Raw genomic sequence first — 17,141 nt, 5'->3', positions numbered from 1 at the left:
GGTACCTTCTTCATTGTCTTTGCCCGTTTGTACTTTACAATTCTTCGAGATTCACCAGTTCTAGGATTAACTTTGTAACTAATCCTAGGAAACTGTGGCCTAAAATCTTCCCAATTCTTTGAATTAAATGCAATTCGAATCTTCTTCACCAGTAACGAAGATCGATCGTTCATTCCACAATACAACATTCTTAACCTGGCAATCTGCATTAGCTCAAAGTACGGTAGTGACTTGAATTCGTGACCATGTTTGAAATAATCAAAGCCAAACTCTCGCTTAACCGCAAACATGTTGAATTCTTCAATGTAAGCCCAGGCAAGAATTCTTCCTTTCGCACTCTTTCTCAGATTAATCATCTTTAAATACTTTGGCTCAAGCTTCGGTTTTTCACAATACTTTCTGATCCTCAAGATATCTCTCCAATCAGCTTCCAACTTCTCAACTGATTTATCATTATATTTAACAGGCAAGAAACCTTCAGGCAAAACTTCAGTTCTCTCCTTCTCTTTACACCTTCTATTCAAAATCTCATCATTAGTCTTAAACAATTCATCAAAACCAGGAAGATCTTCATTCTTATCGTTTTGATATGTAGGAAAATCTTCATGAGTAACATCCTCAACTAAATCATCTACATCTCTATTGCTAAAACCCTCTGTAACCTCAGAACCAAAAGAGTCATCCTCAGATGGAGGAACATCGGATTGTGCGTCAGCAGCTTTAGCTTCTTCTTGCTCTAGACGCACCAGTTCGTCCAGCTCAGCTCTAGTGAAGTTGTGAAGGATCTCTCCCTCTTCTAAATCATCATAAACAATAGAATGCTTGAGCTCATCCTGTTTAGAAAAGAAATCACTAAAACTATAATCAATTTTAAGAGGAATTACTGGCAGTGCTGTAGCTTTGGAGGAACCAGGAGCCTCCACCATTCTGTTATCAGTCTCATCCTCAGGCATCTCAACCAGATCAAACTTCTCTTTCCACGCAGTCACCTTAGCAAGAGCTGATGCAGCTAACTCCTTAGCTTGTGATGCTTCTCTTTTTGCATAAGTCAATAACAATGACTGATCACCAACTTTCTTTTGCAACAGATCAACTTGCAACGTTAACCGTGTAACATCCTCAGACTTAACACGATTCTTCTCCTTTAACTGCTCAACCTTTTCATCCATTTCCTTTCTCATTCTCAAGTTATCAGCCATAGCTTGTACATATAAATCATTTAAAGTACGAAGAGTCGAGGAACTAACACCTCCTTTCGCCCCAGTATATGGAGGAGCATCAGGAGTTGGAGTAGAAACAGTCTCCTGAGACACTTGTTGTGCCACGGGTGGTGATTGATGAGTTGATTGGGTTTGTTGTAGTGGAGGTTGTTGTCCTTGAGTTTGTGAAGGTTGAGTTCCCTGGGAAGCATCAGTAGTAGATCCACCGGGATTTTTATAAACGAATTTAAACCTCTTCTTTGGTCTTAGCTTGGTTGACACCTGTGAACACTCATCTTCAACCAATCTCCTTCGTTCACCCCTCTAAGCTTCCTCAACACTAACATTAGGATTAACATCACCAATCTCATCAACTAATCCACCAGCACCTGACCCACCAGCAGCTTGAGTATTCACTGGTTGTTCAACTTCTTCATCACTGTTTGCCACCTCAAAATCAGGCTCTCGATCAGATAATCTATTTTTATTTCTCCACTTCTTCCCTGGAGGACATTGATAGTTCTCCCTCGCAAGATGACACACACGCTTGCCATCATTAGCACTTTTCTTCTTATTCAGTCGATTGAAAGTAAGATCTGTCATATGTTTCAACTCAATGATATCTTTCTTCAATCTTGGCAAATCAACAGTTTGACGGTTGATCATAATCTGTAAAAACCTCGAATAAATCAAATATAACTGGCTCGTCACATTCTCCACCAGTAGATCAAAGATAACCCCCAAGAAATTGAAATCAACTTTCAAAACCAACGCAGCAAACATTCCTTGATAGATTGTGACGACCCGAAAATTTCCAACCAAATTTAAACTTTAATCTTTATATTATTCCGACATGATAAGCAAAGTTTGTTAAGTTAAATCTCAAGAATTTTAAACTGTGTTCATACATTCATTATAACCTCGACCAAATTCCGAAGATTCACGAACCGTTATATATAGATAGATATGTATATGTATATATATATTATAACTTGAGAATATTAATAAAGTATTAAACGTATAATACTTTACACGAATGTATTTGTTTCAATATGATTTTCGACGAAATTAAAAAAATATATATTAAATGAATGAATTATCAGAAACATTGAATTATGATTACAAGTCTCTGTTGAGAGGTCCACTATGATTTGAGAAAATCTATTCCTCTTAACGGTATTCAGAATAATTTGTAAAGCTATTTATAAATAAAAACAAAAAGTGTCATTTACGAAAGTTAGACAAAAGTTAGTGGAGAATTGGTTTCCATAATATTCTATTAATCTATTTTCAAACGTACAAAGACGTTTTCAGTTTAAAAAAAGAACTTTATTATTAAAACGTATATAACTTTTATAAATATCTAGAATCACTTTTGACAACTCATTACTTAACCAGTATAATAAATATAACGATATTTATATTTTATTTCATTAAATATATATAACGATTTAAATTAATATTATATATATTTATACGCGTATTATACAAACATAGTTTTTATACTTTTACTATACTTTAACTTTACCTTTACTTTACTTTTACTTTACTTTAACTTTAATAATTCACTTTAATAATTCATACTTTAATAATTCACTTTAATAATTCATACTTTAATAATTCACTTTAATAATTCATACTTTAATAATTCACTTTAATAATTCAAAAATCTATTATAAATAAAATTCAATAGGTTTCATTATTTCATAGAAACTTGAAAATATATTTCTCTAAACTCTCTCAATCGATTTATATATATATATATATATATATATATATATATATATATATATATATATATATATATATATATATATATATATATATATATTTTTTTTTGCTCTGTATTATTTCAAGATATTATTAGTATACATAAAATATTACGACGGAGTGCTGTCCGAGTGATTTCAAAATAGTTTTTTTTGAATGAGTCGAAGCTAAGAAAATTATGGGTTATAGCTATGGAGGTGATGGGTATGGTTCATGGGTATGCTCGTGAGGTCAATCTAGTGTTTATCATCTCCGTTGCATCTACGTACTTTCCTGCAATATTGAATCTCAATATTGATACGTTCGTGAATCCGAGGCCAACCTTGCACTTGTTAAATGACGTTATATGTATTTTTACTACGAAATACAGTATTGTGAGTTTCATTTGCTCCCTTTTATATATATTTTTGGGACTGAGAATACATGCGTTGTTTTTATAAATGTTTTACGAAATAGGCACAAGTACTAAAAATAATTCTACGTGGGTTTAAACCAGAAATATACCCTTAGCTTGGTAACATTAAACTACTTGTCTATGTACGGTAGGCGCGAATCCTAAAGATAGATCTATTGGGCCTGACAAACCCCATCCTGACTATGGGATGCTTTAGTACTTCGAGGTTATTTTAAACACACCTGATCTGGTGTACTTCAGAGGGTAAAACATGAACGTTAAGGCTTGTTACCGGGTGCCTACAACTTATAGAATACTTTTATACACTTGCGAGTGTACATATATTTATAAACGGAAATCTTGTGGTCTTTTAATATATTGAAATGATTGTTATGATAAACCTATGAACTCACCAATCTTTTGGTTGACACTTTAAAGCATGTTTATTCTCAGGTATTAAAGAAATCTTCCGCTGTGCATTAGCTCATTTTAAGGATATTACTTGGAGTCATTCATGGCATATTTTGAAAGACGTTGCATTCGAGTCATTGAGTTCATCAAGATTATTATTAAACCAATTATAGTTGGATGTATTATGAAATGGTGTGCATGCCGTCAACTTTCGTTGTAAAGAAAGTTTGTCTTTTAAAAACGAATGCAATGTTTGTAAAGTGTATCATATAGAGGTCAAATACCTCGCGATGTAATCAACTATTGTGAATTGTTTATAATGTATATGAACGGGTCCTTTTAGTTGGTATCAGAGCGGTGGTCTTAGCGAACCAGGTCTGCATTAGTGTGTCTAACTGATAGTCGTTAGGATGCATTAGCGAGTCTGGACTTCGACCGTGTCTGCATGTCAAAAGTTTTACTCATCATTTTTGTCGGAAATTACCTGCTTATCATTCTTAGTCTAGACACATCTTATTGCATTGATTGCATGAATAGTGTATAGACAAAATTCATATCTTAGCGTATCTGCTAATTCATATCTTAGCGTATCTGTTACTGTAAACTTTGCCTAACATATCCCGTAAATTCCTCCGTAATCTACGAAACCTTTTGCTCTATATAATTAGAATACCACCCGATAGCCGGAAAATCATTTCATATCGAAAAATTCTTTATTCAATCGTACGAAATGGAATTCGTCATTAGTTCAAGTCCCTCGGATTCCGAAATGGAATCCCACTCAAGTTCCGAAAGCAGTGTGACCGGAATGGATCAACCAATTAGTCATCATCTATTCTGGATGAATTGGGGATGGGTTTGTAGCCTCCTTAATCATTGGAGACAAGAAAAAGGTGATCCCTTCCATCCACCACATTGCCCTCTTGGCGATGAACCTGAAGCACTTATCGGCGAACCTGTTCGAGACACCATTTTCTCACTCATTGCTAGAGTATCTCGTCATGATTATATACTATCCCATATTGCAAATCTTATTCATCCGCTCGTTCCAACTGCCAATCATCCTGGTGTACTAGCAGAAATTAACGAACTTCGCGCCCGAGTAGTGGCTTTGGAACACATGGTGCAAGGATTACAAACACCATCAGCAGCACCAGCAGCATAACCAATACCGCCAGTAACATCCACATCGCAAGCCTCAATACCACAAGCTTCAGCAGCATCACCAGCAGTTACCGACAGTATCATTAACAATATCGTCAGCACCACCATCACCGTCAGTACTGCCAGCATCATCAGCACTAGCAGCACCTATAACATCACAAGTTCCGTCAGTTCAAGAATCACCGTGGACGTCATCATTGATCAACAACGAGTATTTTGTATCAACGAGTTATGAAGTATTAACTCATTCTTATGAAGAAATTATATATATATTTTATATATATGAATGCTGAAACTATAAAAATCTTTCGTACTAAGCTATTGAATATGAATTGAAAAAGGATAGATACTACTCAGTTAAATTCATATTACTAATATGCTATAATGTACATCCTTCGTTAACAACCTAACCATCGTAACTACAATCTTTGATTCAATTAAATGAATTCGGTTTCATAATAAACCAAGTGTATCATTCAATAACATGTTTGATTTTACACTTTCATCTTCAATGTACTCGAAACTTACTGGAAAACAACATTCGTATCTTGTGAAGTTAGCAAGAGTTCTACGAGCATCAGCATAATTCACTAAGGAAATATCTATAAGAATAAATATTGAAGTATTGATTACATTAGCGAAATACTCCGCGAAGATTATGTAATCTCTAATGTTTTAGAGATTATTCTTTACTAATCCAAGCCGAAAATCAAATGAGCTTAATATGATATTAACTCATTAAATCTGTATTACATCTGAAGAAAATATACATACATATATTTTCATAACGACTATAATGAAAAATTCTTGTTCAAAATATTATTTGTGACATTTTTTTAACGGGTAGGTAATACCCGAGAGATATATAAATGCACAATTAATATATTACATTCTTCGATTCTAATTCAATAAATCATCAACTATACTCCCTATTTTCACAACAGTATACCTTCTTTTATAAGAAATCAAAACAACCATACTCATTCAAATTCAATCACCTATTCTGATTTTTGAAATCTCAGAATGCAACTCGAGATATAACAAAACCATCACTCTTAGATTCCTATATCTTTCAAAGCTATACTTTGACTTCAAAACTGTGTTAGAACATCATATGTATTAACGATTACAATATGTGCTCAAACCCTTCGAAATTCCTGAAGACACTTCATGTAAGACCCAAATATTTATTGTACATAATGTATTTATGGTGTACGATGCGTTTATGAAGTGTACGTGTTGCTTGCGCGAACGTCGAAGGAAACTGGACGTTGTCCGAAGTGACAAGGTGTGTACGTATCTTTTCAACCCCAAATAAAGTTTTAGTTGATGTTTCAAAGCCTTACCATTGGATAGAATATCTTATTACGTTTCCAACGATATTTGATTCATCAAAAACGGAGTTACGGTCAAAAAGTTATGGCCAAAACAAGTTGCTGAAACCTGTTTTGGGCTCGACCACAATTTTTAGTTATTTGGAGCGGCGCTACACCTTCTGGCGCGGCGTGCCGATTGCTGCAGAGGCAATTTTCAGCTTTTTTAAAAAGGTTTAAATGAGGGGTACTTTGGTCTTTTCAATTAGGGTCGGATTGGGGTCATCAAGACTAACCTAGAACTCCATGGGAGCTCATTTCTCACCCACACAAACACTCCCATCCTCAAACCCTAGAGAGAGATTGAGTTCTAGTGAGAGAGAACTCCATTTGGAGAAGAAGGAGGTTGTTTCGGGTCAAACCTCAAGCATTAAAGTTATTCTCCTCATCAACGGCATCATTTTGGCGGTATTGGTAAGTTCTAACTCCGAATTTCATTGTTGATTTTGCTATTCAAAGTTAGGGTTTGAACTTGATTTGTTGATAAACCCATTTAGACTCATGAAGTGGGTTTAGTGATGCTAGTAATCGGGTTTATTGTTAGTGTTGGTGGATTTTGGGTTGGTGAACAAATTGACCTTGATTAGGACTTGTAATTGGGTTTAATCACTAGGTTTAGTGATTATGGAAGTGTTGGAACACTTTTAGGTGTGTTGGTTGACTAATTTTGACTTTGGGTCAAAATTAGGGTTTGGTGATGATTATGACCCAATTGTCGAATTAATAAGGTTTATAAACTTAAAATGGATTAGGTTGAAGCATAGAACCGAGTTAAATATGTTTTGGTGTCAAAACTTGCTAATGGCGTGATATTGACTTCTTATGGGTCAAATTAGGGTTTAAGTGTCATTTTGGGCAAGATAGGTATTTAACACCTATGATGGGGTTTAATTGGCGTATTAAGACCATTCTCACTTGTGTTAGTGATTATTGGTTAATTTTGGGCGCGGTTTGTACTTGGAAGTGCATTTGGGTCAAATTTGCACTAAGTGTCAAATTGGGTTGGTTTGTAAATCCAATCTAAGTGTGTTGTTGAATTTGTGATAATGGAATAGGTACTTTCCATTGACGAGTTGCAGATTATTCGGTAGCAATCTTCAAGGCGACAAGGTGAGTGGAATAATTATATGTGTAGGTATATAATGTATCAATTTGTTGTAGCGTGAAATGTGTAGTGTCGAGGTGTTAAGACACCACGTTTCACGTGAAGAGTGTAGCATCGAGGTGTTAAGATGCCACTCGGGTGTAGCATCGAGGTGTTAAGATGCCACCTAGGAGTGTAGTGTCGAGGTGTTAAGACACCACTCCATAAAAATAATGAGTGATGCATCGAGGTGTTAAGATGCCACTCAGGGTGATGTGCCGAGGTATTAAGGTACCACCCTAGGGGTTAGTGGTGCGAGGTGTTAAGTGCCCTAACGGATGTTATGAACACCGATGGCGTTTTCGCGAGCGCCGTTCCCTTGTACTATTGGTTAACCATGGTTATTTGTGTTGTAAGCGTATTATATTATTCTAGTTATATTCATATGCGGTTGTTATGCTAGCTTGTGGTATTGGAGATTTATAGCTTGTTATTGTGACAATAAGCAAAATGTGTATGCTAGCGTGTTTGCGGTTTGGTGTGTAAGTGTATGCAAGTAGGTATAATTATATATGTATTCGTATAATTATTGCTTTCACTAAGCTTTGCTTACCCTCTCGTTGTTTACTTTTTTTATAGGTTCGGTTTTGAACAAGGGTAAGGGCATCGTTTTGGACTAGAGATCCCGCTTGATGCTAGGGGACGCTTTTGGCTTTAGTAGCTCTTGGAGTTTGACCGATAGTTGGGTAGTTTAATCCCAAACGCCATGCTCATTGTGTAGTTTGGAACTTAAACTTTTTGGTGGTCGAAACTCGTAAATTGTATTAAACTCGTAAAACGGCCGATGTGGGCCCCGCTTGTAAAACATTGATTTTATATTTGAAACAGGTTAGTTTTACATATTTGGAGGTATGGTAAAAAGCGTTTCGTCTAAAAGTGTCGGGAACTAGTCAATCTTTTTCGCATTTTGAGACTTTTCGGACAGACCCGAATGGCGCGCCGGGCGGCCATCCTGGCACGCCGCGCCAGTTCACTGTGCAGCAATTTTTTTTTTATTTTGTATTTTCACGTGGTTTGTTCGTGGGTTGGTTTGGGTTGTTACAAGTGGTATCAGAGCATGGTCTAAGTGATTTAGGTGACTTGAGATAGGCGCCTAGACTTAGACTTTTTGTGTGCGCGTTATGCGGGACTTGTAGGACTTTGAGTCGGAACGGGATTGGTTAGTGCATAGGTTTATGTTAACTAATCATGTACTAATTGTTTGTGTTGTGTTTAGCAATCATCAAGCGAGATAGACGTTGTACTAGCGAGTTAACGCGACGTGCTCGCGTAACAACGACTAGCTACCATTGTTACGGGTGCAAATCATGTCAAACAAGCAATGTACAACGATTGTTGAGCAAGATGGGGTAGTGTGGTATATGTATATATATATATATACATACGTGTTATATCTTTTCGTTCCATTGGTTAATCTATTTCATTTCTTAAGAATGAAGACGGAAGATGAATACGGAACGAAAGGGCCTACTCATGAAAGGAAGGGCGAGTTAGCGGTAATGGTTGACGCCGCGATTGAGCAATGCGTCTTGGGTTTCGCCAACGGAGTTGGTCAAGTAGTCAAAGAGTCAATCGAAGGACGAGTAACCGAAATGGTCCGAGACCAAGTGACTAAGGTTGTAAGGGAAGAGTTTGAGAAGAGGTTTTCTAAACCTCGAGGTAGTAGTAATGAGGATGTACTTGAAAGATTGGAGCCAAGTGCTACTGGTAAGAGGACAAGAAGTGCGCCTGAAGGCGTCGGAAACGTGAAGAAGAGGAGTAAGGGAGGTCATGTACCTACGTGTTATAATTGTGCTGAAAAGGGTCACCTGTCGCGTGATTGCACGCTTGCGCCTCCTAAAGACGACATATGCTTCAAGTGTCGAAGAAAGGGACACCGGAAGTCGTAGTGTCCCGAGTTATTAAATAATCAAAGTAGAGGTGTAATTGAGGCGGCTAGTAGCATGAAGAAGGGAGCGTCGGGCCCCTGTGGGTTGAAGTGTTACAAATGTGGGCAAAGGGGACATAAGGCTCGCGAGTGCCCGTCGGGCAAGAAGTTATGTTTTTACTGTTGGAAGGAAGGGCACCAAAAGCCAAAGTGTCCTAAATTGATTGCTAAAAGAGATTGTAAGTTGGGGGATTTCGCGCCTACGGGTTATGATCATCTACAACGAGGTTATATGACACGCGATTGTGCAAATATGCCTTCAAGTACGATCATGTGCTTTAATTGCCGGAAGGAGGGACACAAAAGGTCAGAGTGTTCCGAATCGTTCGCCGATCGAGTTAAGAGGTTAGAGCACGAGTATTCGATGGATAGTGAAGCACAGAAGTCCAACGATGATGTTTCAGGTATTTTCGTCTTTGGTACAAATATGCCTTATTATTGTTTATTGTGTACCGATGGATTCATGTATGTATTAGAGACTTAAACTTTGTTTCGTGGTCTAATTAGTCTCAAGTGAGTGTATGTTTCAAAGGTACCCATAAGGGTGCGGGATTAGTGAACTCGGTGAAGATTCGGTTTGTTAGCGATTTTGATGATAGTGCACCGGGGTAGCTTTTGAGTCGTTGACTCGTGGAAATGCGCCCTGGGGACGAATGCATGGCGGTAATACGTAGTATTAGTATGGGTGGCATTCCTAATGGAAACACCCTATGATGACATTTGGTTGTCGGGCGAAGGGCGTAAGACTTGGTGCAACCAAGCATTCTTTAGTGTTAGGAAATGTTTCTACCAAGCCATAGGTATGTGCATTGGTGTTCGATTATTAGAGCGTTTTGCTTTCGTGTTGAAGTTGTTGAACCATGAGGTTCGACGGGTGGATAGAACCCTTGAGATCGAGTGTTTTGGGTCTCGATGTATGATGGAAATGGAGTCTACGGGATGCAACATTAGGTGCCTCTTTCATACCTACTAGCGTGGTATTCGACTCCGATGGTGTTGCGGTTACATTGTACTTAGGGTACCGGATAGAAACCCTTAGGTACATGAGTGACTAGGTGGAAATTTGACAAACTATAGCAATCGGATTATTGCAAGTGTAAGGTTTGTGTAAATTGTAGTAGACTCTTCGTTCAAGAGTTTAAGGATAGGTTAAATTCCTTCGTATGCTCAAGGTTGGAGCAAGATTATGGTAACGTGTGTATTAAGAGATGCAAGACGGGTGAACCTCGTCTCTCTCATAGGAGTTACGGTAATGCGATTTGGCGCATTAGTTGTTAGGTTAGTGGTCACTCTTTCTGCGAAAGTGAGCATGTGTTTATCGTCGGAATTTATTGTTAAGGACGAATTCGCGAGAATTCAAGGACTATGACCAATGAGGATATTGGTTGTGTATGTTGATAAGTGGTCATTCCACGAGATGCTATTATTCGATGATGTGGTTACGAAGCGGAATCCTAAGTGGGGGAGTTTGTACTCTTGCACGAAGGTGTTCTATTGCAGTGATATTTGGACGATGCTCGTAGGGATTCGAAGCTAGTGTTGAGACCTACATTGGTCGATTGTGGTAAAAGTACGATTTGGAATAAATTGTACTTATGGTTTTTGGATTTAAATTATCACCGCGGTGGTAAGGTGGTAAATTTCATTGGGAGATAATTTACGTGTTCGACGAGCAAGGTAAGATCCCTCGGTAAAGGGATGTGTATGCCGGATTCTCTTCTAGGGAATTATTGTTGTGTCTATGAGTAATATGGGTGGTTCTTGGCTCGATTGTGATAGCCGTGTGGTTACCTTTGGGAATAGAGTAATGGGACTTTGAGAAAGGTTACGATGCCTCATTATCGTATACTTTGGGTGGTAGTTACACAATAGCCATTTTGTGAACTACAAGGTGATTATGTGATGTTTATTTGGGGTTATCTCTATGTTGGCCACGTTCGACTTAAGATAGGTGACGAGGGATATCCGGATGGATTAGCTCTTCGTTAACCACTCGTGGTTGTGAGTGATAGCCGATTTTTACTCACACGTTGATAAATAGTGATGCGATAGCCGTGTTTCGCTCACATATGGTTGGTAGTGTTGCAATAGCCATTTTTGCACACTACGGATATATCACGATAGCCGTTTTTGTACACCATGGGTTTCGTGTGAACTAACCTTCGCGTTGTTGGACTTGAGAACCACTGGTTGTTTTAAGCTCTGATGGTTCGGTCGTAAGGACCATGTTGAGTGATTAGTGATGTAATAGCCGTAAATTGCTCACGTAATTGGGTAGTTGCGTATTAGCTATGTTTGTGCACTACTAAGGGTGTTAGATGGTAAGTGTTATCCGTAAGGATTCGTCTTTACTTGGTCTTCATTGTTTGGGTTGTTGACCTTAGGTCGATATTTGGTTGTTTTTAGCATTTTACTTGGAAAGGGTACACTATAGGGTTGATATCTCAGTACGAGATCGGTTGAGTTTTCCTGGTGTATGGGGGATTGAGCAGGTTTTAGTGCTCGGATTTTAGATTCGATAAAATAGCGGGTGACGATTTTAGTTGTTAAAGGCGATTCATTGGGAAGAATTGCTTAGAAAAGTCGGATTAGGACTTATAATTAAGGACCGTTGAGTAGTTCCGAATTGGTTAAGTGGAGACGATCACGAGGACGTGATCGAGTTTAAGTGGGGGAGAGTTGTAAGACCCAAATATTTATTGTACATAATGTATTTATGGTGTACGATGCGTGTATGAAGTGTACGTGTTGCTTGCTCGAACGTCGAAGAAAACTGGACGTTGTCCGAAGTGACAAGGTGTGTACGTATCTTTTCAACCCCAAATAAAGTTTGAGTTGATGTTTCAAAGCCTTACCATTGGATAGAATATCTTATTACGTTTCCAACGATATTTGATTCATCGAAAACGGAGTTACGGTCGAAAAGTTATGGCCAAAACAAGTTGCTGAAACCTGTTTTGGGCTCGACCACAATTTCCAGTTATTTGGAGCGGCGCTCCACCTTCTGGCGCGGCGCGCCGATTGCTGCAGAGGCAATTTTCAGCTTTTTTTAAAAGGTTTAAATGAGGGGTACTTTGGTCTTTTCAATTAGGGTCGGTTTGGGGTCATCAAGACTGACCTAGAACTCCATGGGAGCTCATTTCTCAACCACACAAACACTCCCATCCTCAAACCCTAGAGAGAGATTGAGTTCTAGTGAGAGAGAACTCCATTTGGAGAAGAAGGAGGTTGTTTCGGGTCAAACCTCAAGCATTAAAGTTATTCTACTCTTCAACGGCATCATTTTGGCGGTATTGGTAAGTTCTAACTCCGAATTTCATTGTTGATTTTGCTATTCAAAGTTAGGGTTTGAACTTGATTTGTTGATAAACCCATTTAGACTCATGAAGTGGGTTTAGTGATGCTAGTAATCGGGTTTATTGTTAGTGTTGGTGGATTTTGGGTTGGTGAACAAATTGGCCTTGATTAGGACTTGTAATTGGGTTTAATCACTAGGTTTAGTGATTATGGAAGTGTTGGAACACTTTTAGGTGTGTTGGTTGACTAATTTTGACTTTGGGTCAAAATTAGGGTTTGGTGATGATTATGACCCAATTGTCGAATTAATAAGGTTTATAAACTTAAAATGGATTAGGTTGAAGCATAGAACCGAGTTAAATATGTTTTGGTGTCAAAACTTGCTAATGGCGTGATATTGACTTCTTATGGGTCAAATTAGGGTTTAAGTGTCATTTTGGGCAAGATAGGTATTTAACACCTATGATGGGGTTTAATTGGCGTATTAAGACCATTCTCACTTGTGTTAGTGATTATTGGTTAATTTTGGGCGCGGTTTGTACTTGGAAGTGCATTTGGGTCAAATTTGCACTAAGTGTCAAATTGGGTTGGTTTGTAAATCCAATCTAAGTGTGTTGTTGAATTTGTGATAATGGAATAGGTACTTTCCATTGACGAGTTGCAGATTATTCGGTAGCATTCCTCAAGGCGACAAGGTGAGTGAAATAATTATATGTGTAGGTATATAATGTATCTATTTGTTGTAGCGTGAAATGTGTAGTGTCGAGGTGTTAAGACACCACGTTTCACGTGAAGAGTGTAGCATCGAGGTGTTAAGATGCCACTCGGGTGTAGCATCGAGGTGTTAAGATGCCACCTAGGAGTGTAGTGTCGAGGTGTTAAGACACCACTCCATAAAAATAATGAGTGATGCATCGAGGTGTTAAGATGCCACTCAGGGTGATGTGCCGAGGTGTTAAGGTGCCACCCTAGGGGTTAGTGGTGCGAGGTGTTAAGTGCCCTAACGGATGTTATGAACACCGATGGCGTTTTCGCGAGCGCCGTTCCCTTGTACTATTGGTTAACCATGGTTATTTGTGTTGTAAGCTTATTATATTATTCGAGTTATATTCATATGCGGTTGTTATGATAGCTTGTGGTATTGGAGATTTATAGCTTGTTATTGTGACGATAACCTAAATGTGTATGCTAGCGTGTTTGCGGTTTGGTGTGTAAGTGTATGCAAGTAGGTATAATTATATATGTATTCGTATAATTATTGCATTCACTAAGCTTTGCTTACCCTCTCGTTGTTTACTATTTTTATAGGTTCGGTTTTGGACAAGGGTAAGGGCATCGTTTTGGACTAGAGATCCCGCTTGATGCTAGGGGACGCTTTTGGCTTTAGTAGCTCTTGGAGTTTGACCGATAGTTGGGTAGTTTAATCCCAAACGCCATGCTCATTGTGTAGTTTGGAACTTAAACTTTTTGGTGGTCGAAACTCGTAAATTGTATTAAACTCGTAAAACGGCTGATGTGTGCCCCGCTTGTAAAACATTGATTTTATATTTGAAACAGGTTAGTTTTACATATTTGGAGGTATGGTAAAAAGCGTTTCGTCTAAAAGTGTCGGGAACTAGTCAATCTTTTTCGCATTTTGAGACTTTTCGGACAGACCCGAATGGCGCGCCGCGCGGCCATCCTGGCGCGCCGCGCCAGTTCACTGTGCAGCAATTTTTTTTTTATTTTGTATTTTCACGTGGTTTGTTCGTGGGTTGGTTTGGGTTGTTACACTTCAACTGAGGAACAATCGAGATGATGATCCAACCACATGTTACCCACAGTTATACACCTGTAAAACTCTCGAACCTAAAGTCATAGTTTAACACGTACCCGCGTTGAATTCTTTAGCATTTATTAGCAAAAACAACCTTACGATCCTTTTCAAAGTAGCCAGTTTTGTCACAGCTCCAACAAGTCAACTTCGACTTTTCAGTAAAACTAATTTTATTATAACTTCGATAGATACGCTGCCCTTTCACAATCTTACTGGGGAACCTTTCATATCTCACCACATTAGCAGTAAACTTATCAACAACTTCATTAACCTTCGACTTAAACCTCTCCGAAAAGTCACTATACTTTTTCATTGAAACTCCATCTCTTACTCATCCGCATCATGCAACAAGAATTGCCATACCAATTATTGAGAATCAGCAATCAGTATTTTGAAACCTCGCAGCATGTCTACATCAACAATTACATATACACACAACGTCTACCTCCAAGACTTACATTCTTTGAATGAGAAATTTCTGAAAAACACCCTAAACTGCGAACTAGTTCTCGAAATTTTGAAAAATGCTGATGAAGCAGCAAAAACTGTAAACGACCTTAACAGTAAAAAGTTGGATGATAAAGGATAGTATATTGGCAAAGCTCAGAAAAAGAGAAGGTTTGGAACTAGAAAACGGATTGAGCAAAGTATGAAGGAGGCTGTGGACAAATCACAAAGGCTGAACCTGCCTTTAAAGAATCCAAATGATTCAGTACTTGCTGAAGTCATTAACGAATACCTTGCTCCTGACTCCAAACCCCTGCGGACAATATCCTTCATCATCCTCTGATATTAGACATTCTAAGATATCATCGTATCTTTCATTATAAATATCATCCATACTTCTGAAGATATTTTTATAATTATTCTTATCTGAAATCATTTACCTCTTCGCGCTATCTGTATTATATCATAAAAGAAACTATTTTAGTTTCAAAATTCTGAAACATTTGAGTTTAAAATAGGAATATTCTTGAAGAAGTGTTGGGAGCTGAAGCATGAGTTAGTATAATATAATGACACTTGATCAACGTGATTATATTACAGTAATTCATGCTGAGTTTCTAAATGGAACATGATGATTCACAGATCATAACGTCATCATGTGCTATGTTACACGACTCTTGTATTCTCTTTGATCTCTAAATATCAAGAAAATATTTCTTGATGATTCGGCCTTTTCCGAGGTATTCTGGTAATTTGACAAGTCAAGATCGTGTCATTACAATTTCCTTCCTAGAACATTAACAATGTTCATTCCGAAATTTATATCTGCGAATTCTGGACCATTACAAGTGGTGCTTAATCGCAAGAAGAAGAAACGAAAGGACAAAGCTCCGAACTAGAATTGGGAGTATAAATCATCGCAAATAGAAGAGAACATTAACTGTGGATGGCAATGATTATAGAAGAAGCAAGGACTTTGAAATATAAGGGAAGATATAAAACCCAACAACAATCCAGAAATCACAAACCGTATATATCAATGCATATAGCAAAAATAAAGACACGGGAGAACTAAAAACACTATAAAATCAAGAGTATAGTAGAAGTAAATAGATTCTTCCGGAGGCAGATGAAAAAGAAGAGCGACAGATATGAAAGTGAGGAGTATATCAAGAATCAGCACTGGATGAAGCATATTGACAAATACTTTAAAATATGAGTTGAGAAGGTGTGAGTTGTGAGAAAACAAATGAGGTGGATTTATAGTGAAATATCCGACAGAGAAATCAAAATGGATTATCGCATTAATTCGAAGAGGATCATAATTTCCTTAATCGTTGAATAATCAAATCCAATATAGATTACAAAGATTTTCTTTTCGGAGATCAATCGTGATGACGTCAAAAGATACGACGAATCACTATTATCTTATTTTATTCATTTACGATAACTTCAATCACACGCTTCGAGTAATCGAATTATTTTATCCATTCTTCTTGAACATGATAAAACTCTGTAATCGTTATAATAACATTCTCATTGTTAGTCATGACGACCTCTATCAAATTTCGGGGACGAAATTTCTTTAACGGGTAGGTACTGTGACGACCAGGAAATTTCCAACCAAATTTAAACTTTAATCTTATATTATTCCGACATGATAAGCAAAGTTTGTTAAGTTAAATCTCAAGAATTTTAAACTGTGTTCATACATTCATTATAACCTCGACCAAATTCCGACGATTCACGAACCGTTATATATAGATAGATATGTATATGTATATATATATTATAACTTGAGAATATTAATAAAGTATTAAACGTATAATACTTTACACGAACGTATTTGTTTCAATATGATTTTCGACGAAATTAAAAATATATATATTAAATGATTGAATTATCAGAAACATTGAATTATGATTACAAGTCTCTGTTGAGAGGTCCACTATAATTTGAGAAAATCTATTCCTCTTAACGATATTCAGAATAATTTGTAAAGCTATTTATAAATAAAAACAAAAAGTGTCATTTACGAAAGTTAGACAAAAGTTAGTCGAGAATTGGTTTCCATAATATTCTATTAATCTATTTTTAAACGTACAAAGACGTTTTCAGTTTAAAAAAAGAACTTTATTATTAAAACGTATATAACTTTTATAAATATCTAGAATCACTTTTGACAACTCATTACTTAAC

Source organism: Rutidosis leptorrhynchoides, chromosome 1, assembly GCF_046630445.1.
Source record: "Rutidosis leptorrhynchoides isolate AG116_Rl617_1_P2 chromosome 1, CSIRO_AGI_Rlap_v1, whole genome shotgun sequence".
NCBI lineage: Eukaryota > Viridiplantae > Streptophyta > Magnoliopsida > Asterales > Asteraceae > Rutidosis > Rutidosis leptorrhynchoides.
The sequence above is the reverse complement of the archived record's forward strand: the minus strand, read 5'-3'. Positions refer to the sequence as shown.